Below are 12,008 nucleotides of genomic sequence, written 5' to 3'. Positions count from 1 at the left end.
CGCAGGTCAGATGAACTAACCATGTTAAATTGCCCGTAGTGTTAGGTAAATGGGTAAATGTAGGGGTATGGGTGAGTTGCGCTTCGGCGGGTTGGTGTGGACTTATTGGGCCGAAGGGCCTGTTTCCACACTGTAAGTAATCTTTTACATGGTCACATAAAATTAAAGGCAACAGATCCACCAAATGCTGAATGGTCTCTTGTTGGATTTGGATCATGAATGCCCACTGTTAATGGTTTGTTTCTCAAAGTTAAGCATTTCCCTTCACCTTTATAAAGATCAGATGCTAATAGAATACTGAATCTCTATTTTATAGTCTGCATGCATTCACTATTATATAACATATGCAAGTTCAATTACAAGACATTAGAACATATGGTCATAAAACTTGACAAAAGAAGTTGGTTTTAAGGAGCGCATTAAAGGAAAAAAGAGGAATAAAGACTTGCAGACTAGAGAACACAAGCAGTTGAAGGCACAATTATCAAAGATGGAATATTTGAAAGCAGGGATGGGTAAGAGGAGAGACCGAGAACTCTGAGAAAATGGTAGGGCTCAAATAATTTATACAGAGAGGGTTGTCATTCAGTTGTGAAGTTACAACAATGCTTTACAATGATCAAGTGTGCTTTCATTTTCCATGTCAGCATTCCTGATGGAGAAAATAAATGGTTTGTAAATAATTCCTCATCACACTTTCAGCTTCAACTGTTTGCATAATATTTTAACACAAAGCCAGAGGCTAATCCAAATGCAGGGGAATTTAATGTAATTGTTGGTGGTAATGAATAATGGATGAGCACTACATGCCCAAAATAGATGTACATGAACTGTGTTCTCAAGTTTGAAATAAAGTGCATTCAGTAATGTAAAAGAGGTCACTGTATAACGGCTGACTGGAGACCTACATATATATAATTTATCCATCTGATGTGCTATAGTGCTTCAATATAAACTAAAGACAACCAAACTGGATAGAATCACTGTTTAAATTTGCACTTAGTGCTTTAATAAGTTTTCTTTCTCATTCTTAATTTAAGTTTCATCCACTTAAGTACAAGATTACTGCATTATTTTTATCCCACACAGAATTACATGAGGGACAGTGAACACCAGAAGACAATCAATGAACAAGTACGTATAAAGGAAGTTGTTTGGTTGTCCTTCCAGATGAGTTAACGGAGGAAGCACAGCAAGATTCCTTTGCAAAGATGCACTACTGCAGGCAGAATGTTTAATTTCAACTGTTTCAGTAAATTTAGTTGCAGGCTGGACAAAAGAAAAACTGAGAGAATCTCACCTCCCCACCATTTTAATCCCATCCTCCAGTAGCATTTCTTGACCTTTGTTTGTGTTCTGCTGCAAAGTTGGACTCATTGAAGTTTGGGATACTATTGTTGATCATCAGACATTGAAAACAACTGTCCAGCAGTCAGCAAGTAGATTAATGCACAGACTCAATTTTTACACCAGATCTTATTGAAAAACATAGATAAGGGGTTCTTAAGGCACAGTGATAGTACCCCTACCTTTGGAGGCCTGGGTACAAGTCCCACCTGCTTCAAAGGTGTGTGATAGCAACTCTGACCAGGGTGATTAGAAAATAAAAGAAATAGAAAAGCGTTTTTGGAGTCAGTGAGCTTGGACAGACTGGTTTGTGAATAGGAAGGGTTTGGAGGGATATGGGCCGGGTGCTGGCAGGTGGGACTAGATTAGGTTGGGATATCTGGTCGGCATGGATGGGTTGGACCGAAAGGTCTGTTTCCATGCTGTACATCTCTATGACTATGACTATAACACCATGAGTTCAATTCCTGCATTAGTTGAGGTTAGCATGAAGGACTCTCCTTCTCAAACTCTTCTCTTGACTGATGTGATGACTCTGAAGTTAAACTATCACAAGTCATATCTCCTTCTAATGACAGAGCAGTGCTATGGTCTGGTATGACTATGGTAACTTTGCCTTTCTGGACAAGATCCTGGCAAAACATGGTTTTGAAGCCCTTGTGGTGAACTGGTAGTGTGGCTCCTACCTCTGAGCCAAGAGGCCCAGTTTCAAGTCCCACATGCTCAAGAGGTGTCTAATAACATTGCTGAACAGGTTGATTAGAAAATATTTTAAGAAAGCACATTTACTCCAGTTTATATCTAGAATTTAAAAACAATAGTACAGTAACAAGCTTGCAAGATGTCAGACAAGGCACTAGACACTGACATGATAAACTTCAGTAATGATGACTCAGCACCAAATTTTACAATGTTTTTAACATTAGTGTTCAAATTCTAGATTTAATATTGGTTTATTAATTTTAAAAAGTCTGTGCAGAAGTAATCGATATAAAGGTAATAAATCATTTAAAGTATTTGATCATATATAGCTTCAAAAAGGTCTGATTAAATTCTGTGCTTTCAACCTTTTGTACATGTATACCAAAACCCCTCAGAGAATGAACCACCTCAAAGAATATAAATCTGTGATCGGTACATTCCTTACATTTCATTAATTAAAAGGCCAAAGAACAATCTCGATCAGGTTTGGCTGGATCAGAATTATTCAGTTTGCAAAATAACGTGTCATTACACACAAAGATACAAATTAAGCACAGAGGCTCTACCATTTGATAAAGTCATGGCTGATCTGATGGTGGTCTCAACTGGACTGTCTGCCTAACTCTGATACACTTTGACTCCCAAGTTAATCGCTGCCTTAAAAAAAACCTTGTTTCCACTGCTAACCACTGTTCCATAGACTCAAAACCCTTTTGGATGTGTATTTGTGCCATTTGAGGATTCTACTTAATGTGACAATACCTACTTTATCTCGTGTTCAATGAAAAAAGCTGATCTTAAACAGCATGGTACCAAAGAATAATATCCAACAGATGTTTATTGCAAATAGGTATTACATACAAGCATTACATTCGCACACATGTCAGTGTCTGAGCCAAGATTTATCTAATTGATTATAGTGTACTTATGTTCATACATGTACATACATGTCATGCTTCAAGTGCTTTCAAAGTAACATTGAGTATGAGACCTTTATTCCCTCAGGTCACATGCAATGAAACAGTGATGATGTCATGAGCATGTCTCTTCAATATATACTGTCATACTGACCTTGACACATATTATAACACTTCAAGACAAAAATCAATTCATCTAAAGACTCCATATTTGCAAACTGTGTTCCCTAGTTCTGGTCTCTTAGGAAAATATTCTTTCAGCATTATCCTCCAAGTCCTTTTAGATTTTATATATTAGAACATTCTTCTAAACTCATTTGGATACAGACCTGAACCTGTTCAACTTTTCCTCATAAGATAACCCTCCCATCTCAGGAATTAATCAAATGAACCTTCCCTACTCAGTTGCTTCCCATGCAAAAATGTCCTTTCTGAAATAAGGAGACCAAAACTGTATTCAGTACACTCAATGTGGTCCCGCCAATGTCTTGTGTAACCGTACCAAACATATCCCTACTTTTATGTGCCTTCCTCCAGCAATAGCATCCCATGGTGACACAGTGGTTAGCGCTGCTGCCTCACAGCGCCAGGGACCCAGTTTTGATTCCAACCTCGGCACGTGTCTGTGTGGAGTTTGCACATTCTCCCCATGTCTGAGTTGGTTTCCTCTGAGTGCTCTGGTTTCCTCCCACAATCAAAAGATATGCAGGTTAGGTGAATTGGCCATGCTAAATTGCCCATAGTTTTCAGGGATGTGTAGGTTAAGTGTATTAGTCAGGGCTAAAGATAGAATAATAGAGTAGGGTTTCTTTTTGGAGGGTCGGTGTGGACTTGTTGGTCCGAAGGGCCTGTTTCCACACTGTAAGGATTATTCTATGATTTGCGTCCCTACTTTATCATGGATTACATGCTGAAAGAGTCGCAAGAATTATAAGCAAACATCTTACATAATATCAAACAAGGTAATTCATTTTATAACAAACATGTACAGCAATTGAGGCTTCAAGAACATTTTTCTAGTGTATGGATGTTGCTGGGGTTGTGCTCCAATAGGAAAGCTATGAAGAACCTGCTGTAGGATATAAAATCCCATTGTACATTGCACAGATATATTTACAGGAAGAGAAAGGAAATAGAAACACTTGCTCAGTATTTCTGGCACTTTCTTTTTTCATATCAGAGGTATTTACTGGTGGGTTGCAAGATATATTGTCACGCAAATGTTTCATTTCTATAAGCTTCGAAAAGTTATTAATTTTTCTTATCTTCACAGATAAAGCTTGGGCATGCCACAATTGAAAGTACCAGTGTGTTGCGGAAAAGAAATATAATTCTGGGTTATTCATAGAGAGAATTTGCTTCTAACAAATAAAGAGAAAGGTTTTCGTCTGCTCATGTGAGTGTTTAACCGGGGTAAAGTGAGTTGACTGATAATGGGTTCAAATAAAAGGTTGTACCATTGATCTAAGCTGCACACCAGGGATGTAAATGATGAAAAATCAATAACTATGGGTCACACAAAGCAATGAATACCAACTGAATGGAACAGAATCTTATAAACTATCAATTTCCATTTTTGTTAATTTCCTGCACGTCCTGTTACTGGTGACTCAGCACCATGTTGCACCAACAGTGATACCACTCCTTTGTAAAATTGCCATTTAAATCCTAAATTTAATATTACATTGGAAATGGTACTCCTCAAGAAAAGAAGACCATGCAGAAGTGATAAATCAAATTGTTGTATATTTAATCATAGGTGCCCTTGGTTAGATCAGATTAAATCCTCTGCTTTCAACTCCTTCATCAAACTTGGGAAGCACCCTCAAGAAAATGAACTGTCTCAACGAAATTATTTCTTGATGAGTTCATGCATCAGTATTACATTTTATTAATTAAAAAGAAAACAAATCATTTTTAGGTTGGGGTGGATCATACAGCCATCTCTCACCTCACCGAATGAGTGCTTTAGGAGCGTTTCCACTCCAAATAAGAAACCATCAGAATTGTTTCATTTGCACAATAATTAATTATTATTTGTGAAGGGTATTTTTGATATGATCATCAAAACTTTACTACTTTCACAGTAAATTAGACACAATTGAAATTAATTTGCACATGGTGAATGAGGACAACTTTCTGCTAAATTCACTCAGTCATTTTCCGAATTCAACTAGAGCTTCTCTACACACAGAAACAAGAAGAGCTTTGCATACATCATAAATAAGCTGTCTAGTATAGTCTACCACCTGCAAATCATAGCCAGGATACCTAGTACTGCAAGTAACTGTAGACAAGATCCCTGGTTCTTCATTACATTATCAGCACGGCCCATATAGTTAAATACATATCGAAGACAATTCCTTTATTGCTAAGTACAAATTATAAACAAGATCTAGGGTGTTGAACACATGTTATAAACAGACTCATAATGCTCCATAACTGTGGCTACAGGATTTGCTGTGAATTTGGTCTACAACCACAAAATCAAAATTAAGAAGCCTGGTTTCAGATAGAGTCATAGAGATGTACAGCACAGAAACAGACCTTTCGGTCCAACTCATCCATGCCAACCAGATATCCCAACCCGATCTAGTCCCACCTGCTAGTACCCAGCCCATATCCCTCCAAACCCTTTCTATTTAGATACTCATTTAGGTGCCTTTTAAACATTGCAATCATACCAGCCTCCACCACTTCCTCTGGCAGCTCATTCCACACATGCACCACCCTTTGCATGAAAAGGTTGCCCCTTAGGTCTCTTTTCTATCTTTCCCCTCTCACCGTAAACCTATGCCCTCTAGTTCTGGACTCCCCGATCCCAGGGAAGAAACTTTGTCGATTTATGCTATCCATGCCTCTCATGATTTCATAAACTTCTGTAAGGTCACCCCTCAGCCTCCGACACTCCAGGGAAAACAGCCCTAACCTATTCAATCTCTTCATATAGCTCAAATCCTCCAACCCTGGCAACATCCTTGTAACTCTTTTCTGAATCCTTTCAATTTTCACAACATCCTTCTGATGGGAAGGACACCAGAAATGCACGCAATATTCCAACAGTGGCCTAACCAATGTACTACACAGCCACAACATGACCTCCCAACTCCTATACTCAATACTCTGACCAATAAAAAAAAGCACACCAAACATCTTCTTCACTATCTTATCTACCTGCAACTCCACTTTCAAGGAGCTATGAACCTGCACTCCAAGGTCTCTTTGTTCAGCAACACTCCCTAGGACCTTACCATTACGTGTATAAGTCCTGCTAAGATTTGCTTTCCCAAAATGCAGCACCTCGCATTTATCTAAATTAAATACCTGAAACCCACACTGCCCGTTTCTACCTCCTTTCCAAGATCCACAAGCCTGACCACCCCGGCCGACGCATTATCTCAGCATGCTCCTGCCCCACCGAATTCATCTCCGCCTACCTGAACGCTGTCCTATCCCCCCTCGCCCAGCAACTCCCCACATACGTTCAGGACACCACTCACACCCCCCACCTCCTCTAAGACTTCCATTTCCCCGGCCCCCAATGCCTCATCTTCACCATGGACATTCAATTCTTCTACACCTCCATCTGCCATGACCAGGGCCTCCAAGCCCTCCGTTTCTTCCTCTCCCAACGTCCTCACACAGTACCCTTCCACTGACACTCTCTTTCATTTGGCTGAACTGGTCCTCACCCTTAACAATTTCTCATTTGAATCCTCCCACTTCCTCCACATGAAAGGGGTAGCCAAAGGCACCTGCATGGGCCTCAGCTATGCCTGTCTCTTCATTAGCTACATAGAACAGCCTATCATCCGCAGTTACACCGGCACCACTCCCCACCTCTTCTCTGCAACATTGATGACTGCATCGGAGCCACCTTGTGCTCCTGCAAGGAGGTTGAGCAGTTCGTCAACTTCACCAACACATTCCACTCCAACCTTAAATTCACCTGGACCATCTCTGACACCTCTCTCCCCTTCCTGAACCTCTCCATCTCCATCAATGACGCCCGGCTCAACACTGACATTTTTTTACAAACCTACCGACTCCTACTGCTACCTGGATTACACCTCTTCCCACCTTACCTCCTGCAAAAATGGTATCCCATTTTCCCAATTCTTCTGTCTCTGCCGTATCTGCTCTCAGGAGGACCAGTTCCAACACAGAACACACCAGATGGCCTCCTTCTATAAAGACCCTAATTTCCCCTTCCACGTGGTTGAAGATGCCTCCAGCGCATCTCATCCACATCCTGTACCTCCTCCCTCAAAACCCACCCCTCTAACCGCAACAAGGACAGAACTCCCCGGTCCTCACCTTCCACCCCACCCAATCTCCTCATACACCTCATCCTCCGTCATATCTGCCACGTACAAATGGACCCCACCACCAGGGATATATTTCCATCCACACCTTTCCACAAAGACCATTCCCTTTGTAATAACCTGGTCAGGTCCACGCGCCCCTACCAACCCACCCTCCCCTCCTGGCAGCTTCCCCTGCCACCACAGGAATTGCAAAACCTGCGCCCACACCTCCTTTCTCACCTCCATCCAAGGCCCCTTCCACATCCATCAAAGTTTCACCTGCACTTCCACAAATGTCATTTATTGTATCCATTGTTCCCGATGCAGTCTCTTTTATATTGGGGAGACTGGACGCCTTCTCGCAGAGCGTTTTATGAAACATCTCCAGGACACCAACAATTAACCCCACCGCCCCGTGGCTGAACATTTCAACTCCCCCTCCCACTCTGCTAGGTCCTGGGCTTCCTCGATCGCCACTCCCTCACCGCCCGATGACTGGAGGAAGAATGCCTCACCTTCCGCCTTGGAACACTTCAATCCCAGGGTTTCAATGTGGACTTCACCAGTTTCCTCATTTCCCCTTCCCCCACCATACCCCAGTTCTTACCGTCGCTTCCGCCTCTGAGCTTACTTTCACAATCAGGATTCCCGCCCACCTTCTGAGGAACCCTTCGCCCACCTCCAACACACTGCATCCACCTGGACACCCCGCGCTGGCCTATTACCTGCCCTTGACCTCTTCATTTCCAACTGCCGCCAGGACATTAACCGCCTCAACCTGTCTACCCCCCTCCCCCACTCTAACCTCTCACCCTCACAACGCGCAGCCCTCCAATCCCTCTGCTCCAATCCCAACCTCACCATTAAGCCAGCAGATAAAGGGGGTGCAGTGGTAGTCTGGCGCACTGACCTCTGCACCGCTGAAGCTAAACGCCAACTCGAGGACACCTCTTCCTACCGCCCCCTCGATCATGACCCCACCTCCCCATCACCAAATCATCATCTCCCAGACCATACAGATCCTCATCACCTCAGGAGATCTCCCACCCACAGCTTCCAACCTCATAGTCCGGGAATCCAGCACTGCCCGGTTCTACCTCCTTCCCAAGATCCACAAGCCTGACCACCCTGGCTGACCCATTGTCTCAGCATGCTCCTGCTCCACTGAACTCCTCTCTACCTACCTTGACACTGTCCTATCCCCCCCTAGTCCAGGAACTCCCCACATACGCTCGAGACACTACCCACGCCCTCCACCTCCTCCAAGACTTCCGTTTCCCCGGCCTCATCTTCACCATGGATATCCAATCCCTCTACACCTCCATCCGCCATGACCAGGGCCTCCAAGCTCTCTGTTTCTTCCTCTCCAGATTTCCCCAACAGTACCCTTCCACTGACACACTCATTTGTTTGGCCGAACTGGTCCTCACCCTTAACAATTTCTCCTTTGAATCCTCCCACTTCCTCCAGACCAAAGGGGTAGCTATGGGCACACGTATGGGCCCCAGCAATGCCTGTCGCTTTGTTGGCTACGTAGAACAGTTGATCTTCCGTAATTACACCGGCACCACTCCCCACCTCTTCCTCCACTACATTGATGACTGCATTGGCGCCACCTCGTGGTCCCGTGAGGAGGTTGAGCAATTCATCAACCTCACCAACACATTCCACCCTGACCTTAAATTTACCTGGACCATCTCTGACACCTCCCTCCCCTTCCTGGACCTCTCCATCTCCATTAATGATGACCAACTTGACAACGACATTTTTTACAAACCCAACGACTCCCACAGCTACCTGGATTACACCTCTTCCCACCCTATCTCTTGCAAAAATGCCATCCCGTATTCCCAATTCCTGTGCCTCCGCCGTATCTGCTCCCAAGAGGACCAGTTCCGCCATAGAACACACCAGATGGCCTCCTTCTTTAGAGACCACAATTTCCCTTCCCACGTGGTTAAAGATGCCCTCCAACGCACCTCATCCACATCCCGCACCTCCGCCCTCAGACCACACCCTTCCAACCGTAACAAGGACAGAACGCCCCTGGTGCTCACCTTCCGCCCTACCAACTTTTGCATAAACCAAATCATCCACCGACATTTCCGCCACCTCCAAAAAGACCCCACCACCAGGGATATATTTCCCTCCCCACCCCTTTCCGCCTTCCGCAAAAACCGTTCCCTCCATGACTACCTGGTCAGGTCCACGCCCCCCTACGACCCAACCTCCCATCCTGGCACTTTCCCCTGCCACCACAGGAACTGTAAAACCTGTACCCATACCTCCTCCCTCACCTTTATCCAAGGCCATAAAGGAGCCTTCCACATCCATCAAAGGTTTACCTGCACATCCACTAATATCATTTATTGTATCCGTTGCTCCCGATGCGGTCTCCTCTACATTGGGGAGACTGGGCGCCTCCTAGCAGAGCACTTTAGGGAACATCTCTGGGACACCAGCACGAATCAACCACACCACCCCGTGGCCCAACATTTCAACTCCCCCTCCCACTTTGCCGAGGACATGGAGGTCCTGGGCCTCCTTCACCGCCGCTCCCTCACCACCAGAGGCCTGGAGGGAGAACGCCTCATCTTCCGCCTCGGAACACTTCAACCCCAGGGCATCAATGTGGACTTCAACAGCTTCCTCATTTCCCCTTCCCCCACCTCAGCCTAGTTTCAAACTTCCAGTTCAGCACTCTCCCCATAACTTGTTCGGACTTGTCCTACCTGCCTATCTTCTTTTCCACCTATCCACTCCACCCTCTTCTCCCTGACCTATCACCTTCATCCCCTCCCCCACTCACCCATTGTACTCTATGCTACTCTCTCACCACCCCACCCTCCTCTAGCTTAGCTCTCCATGCTTCCAGCTCACTGCCTTTATTCCTGATGAAGGGCTTTTGCCCGAAACGTTGATTTCGCTGCTCGTTGGATGCTGCCTGAACTGCTGTGCTCTTCCAGCACCACTGATCCAGAACCCAGTTCTTACCTGCCAGCTCAGCACCATCCTCATGGCCTGTCTTACCTGCCAATCTTCCGCCCCAGGCAAAAATAAGTACTGCAGATGCTGGAAACTAGAGCCTAGATTAGAGTGGTGCTGGAAAACGTCAATTTTCTTGCTCCTCGGATGCTGCCTGACCTGCTGTGCTTTTCCAGCACCACTCTAATCTAGAATCTTCCACTCCAGCCTCCTGTCCGAACTATCACCTTTATCCCCACCTCCATCTGTATTCTCTTAGCTACTTTCTCCCCAGCACCGCACCCCCTTCTCCCCCACCCCCATTTATCTCTCCACGTTGGAGGCTCCAGCCTCATTTCTGATGAAGGGCTCCTGCCCGAAACGTCAATTTTCCTGTTCCTTGGATGCTGCATGACTTGCTGTGCTTTTCCAGCACCACTCTAATCTTGACCATCTGCCACTTCTCAGCCCATTGGCCCATCTGATCAAGATAACGTTGTAATCTGAGGTAACCTTCTTCGCTATCCACTACACCTCCAGTTTTGGTGTCATCTGCAAACTTACTAACTATACCTCTTATGCTCATATCCAAAAGTAGTGGACCCAGCACTCCACTGGTCACAGGCCTCTAATCTGAAAAACAACGCTCCACCACCACCCTCTGTCTTCTATCTTTGAGCCAGTTCTGTATCCAAAAGTCTAGTTCTCCCTGTATTCCATGAAATCTAACCTTGCTAACCAGTCTCCCATGGGGAACCTTGTAGAACACCTTACTGAAGTCCATTTAGATCATGTCCACCGCTCTGCCCTTATCAATCCTTTTTGTTACTTCTTCAAAAATCTCTACCAAGTTTGTGAGACATGGCACAAAGTCATGTTGACTATCCTTCATCAGTCCTTGCCTTTCCAAATACATGTACATTCAGTCCTCAGGATTCCCTGCAACAACCTGCCCACCACCGATGTCAGGCTCACTGGTCTATAGTTCCCTGGCTTGTCCTTACCACCCTTCTTAAACAGTGGCACCATGTTAGCCAATCTCCAGTCTTCGAGCACCTCACCTATGACTATCGACGATACAAATATCTCAGCAAGGGGCCCAGCAATCACTTCCCTAGCTTCCCACAGAGTTCGAGGGTACACCTGATCAGGTCCTGGAGATTTATCCACTTCTGTGCATTTCAAGACATCCAGCACTTCCTCCTCTGTAATCTGGATATTTTTCAAGACGTCACCAGCTATTTGCCTACATTCTATACCTTCCATGTCCTTTTCCACAGTAAATACTGATACAAAATACATGTACTCATGACGGGCCAGATGGCCTTCTCCTGCACAACAACATGCCTGTTATACCATGTTTAGAGCAGAAGAGAGCCGAGGAGTGCGAACAGGAGAAAGCTTGAGTACATTAATCTATTCCAGTAAACCTCTTAGCTACTATGTAAATCTTGGACTGTCAGTGAAGATTTATATATATTAAGAGATTTAATGTAAAGGGAGACCTGTCACTGCTTGGTGCCGTTCATGCTCTCAGGATGCTCAAAAGCACTTTACCATCAATCAATTGCTGTTCGAAGTATAGTCACTGTTCTATTGTCATCAAATGTAGCAACCTATTTCACACAGCAAGATTCCACGAATGGCAGAGGGATGAATGATCAGCTTAATTGTTTCTAGCAAGATGGGTTCAGGCATAAGTACTAGGAAGGATACCAAGGACTTTCCTTTGTTCTTCATCAAATAATGCCATTGTACTTCTTATTTCCAA

The sequence above is a fragment of the Hemiscyllium ocellatum genome, chromosome 11 (assembly GCF_020745735.1).
Source record: "Hemiscyllium ocellatum isolate sHemOce1 chromosome 11, sHemOce1.pat.X.cur, whole genome shotgun sequence".
In the NCBI taxonomy this organism is placed as follows: domain Eukaryota; kingdom Metazoa; phylum Chordata; class Chondrichthyes; order Orectolobiformes; family Hemiscylliidae; genus Hemiscyllium; species Hemiscyllium ocellatum.
The sequence above is the reverse complement of the archived record's forward strand: the minus strand, read 5'-3'. Positions refer to the sequence as shown.